At 46.4% G+C, this 1,730-nt stretch overlaps 1 pseudogene; it reads left to right on the plus strand.

Annotated features, from left to right (window-relative positions):
• Positions 1 to 761: 761 nt before the first annotated feature.
• LOC124723377 lies at positions 762 to 879 on the plus strand (annotated as a pseudogene).
• The last annotated feature ends 851 nt before the right edge of the window (positions 880 to 1,730 follow it).

Consider the following 1,730-nt stretch of genomic DNA (forward strand, 5'->3'; position numbering starts at 1 on the left):
CGCTGCAGGCGCTGTCGTGCTGTTAGGAAATGCACTCGCGTCGGTCTTCAGCTGGCATAGCCAATTAACGTCAAATTCTGCCGCACTGTCCTAACGGATACGTTCGTGATACGTCCTACATTGATTTCAGTGGCTGTTTTACTGAGTGTTGTTTGTCTGTTACCACTGAACTCTAGGCAATCGCCGCTGCGCTAGGTCGTCGGCGACAATGTTGTTCGCGGTGAGAGATAATGCCTGAAATTTGGTATTCTTGGCGCACTCTTGATACTGTGCATCTCGGAATACTGAATTCCCTAACGATTTCCGAAATGGAACGTTCCATGCGTCTAGCTTCAACTCCCTTTCCGCGTACTAAGTTTGTTGATCCCCGTTGTGAGGCCATCATCACGTCGGAAACCTTTTCACATGAATCACCTGAGTAGAAATGACAGCTCCGGCAGTGCACTGTCCTTTTATACCTCGTGTATGCGATACTACCGTCCTCTGTATATGTGCATAACACTATCCCATAACTTTCGTCGCCTCAGTGTAAGCAATCCAATGAAACGTTCAGATACCAAGCGACCGAACCCCAAGTGGTAAATCCTTATAAAATGTCGAGTAATAAGGAGATTAACAGTTTAATATCCCACTGATGGGATGATCATGAAAGACATAGGACAAGATTGTATTCAAAAAATATTGGAAAAGAAGTTGACCGTGTCCTTTTCAAAGAAACCACCCTATAATCTTAAGAGATTTAGGGGAACCACGTGAAACTTGCCAACGGCCTTGCCGCAGTGGTAACACCGGTTCCCGTCAGATCGCCGAAGTTAAGCGCTGTCGGGATGGGCTAGCACTTGGATAGGTGACCATCCGGTCTGCCGAGCGCTGTTGGCAAGCGGGGTGCACACAGCTCTTGTGAGGCAAACTCAGGAGCTACTTGATTGAGAAGTAGCGGCTCAGGTCTCGTAAACTGACATACGGCCGGGAGAGCGGTGTGCTGACCACATTCCCCTCCATATCCGCATCCAGTGACGCCTGTGGCCCGTTCCGACGGAGACGTGAAACTTAAATTTGGGTTGCCGGAAGTCCTCAAATGCTAGTTCAGTGCTCGAACCACTGCGCCATCTCGCTAGCCAATGTCACTGGACGCACTACGCCTAATAGGGTTGAACAATGGTTACGACACTGGATCTGAACAGACGAGTGTGGCGTTCAGATCAGCATGTAGAAATCTTTATTTACGTTTTCCATAGTTTTCTTCAACCATTTCGGACGAATGCTAGGGTTTCCTTCTAAACCTTTGTTATGTGCTACAGGTAGTGCAAAGCCCATATCGACTTCGCTACTGAAAAGACTTATTCTTTGACGCGGAATCTAACGAAACGATAACGTCAGCATTTTACATCGCAGACTGAGGTTCACATGGAGAATTAAGAGCATGGCAGATATCGCATAAGAAAACTAAAGAGCTTTTCAGACGCCTAAAAATCCTACATGATCAAGAGACTTTATTAAAAGAAAAGTGAAAATGCAGAAAGAGACAACAAGCAAAACGTGATGCATCATATGTTGAGGGCCTTTAGAGTTCCGAGAGCGGATTTCCATTGACTATGCTACGAAGTACTTCACACACACCTGCGAACAAGAAACATGACGCTTTAACCAGAGAAATGACTTAAATACAGCAGTGTTGTGGGGTGTTTTCCTTGCCAAGCATACACGAGTGGGACAGAAAGGTCGAAAAG

This window comes from Schistocerca piceifrons, chromosome X (genome assembly GCF_021461385.2).
Source record: "Schistocerca piceifrons isolate TAMUIC-IGC-003096 chromosome X, iqSchPice1.1, whole genome shotgun sequence".
Lineage (NCBI taxonomy): Eukaryota > Metazoa > Arthropoda > Insecta > Orthoptera > Acrididae > Schistocerca > Schistocerca piceifrons.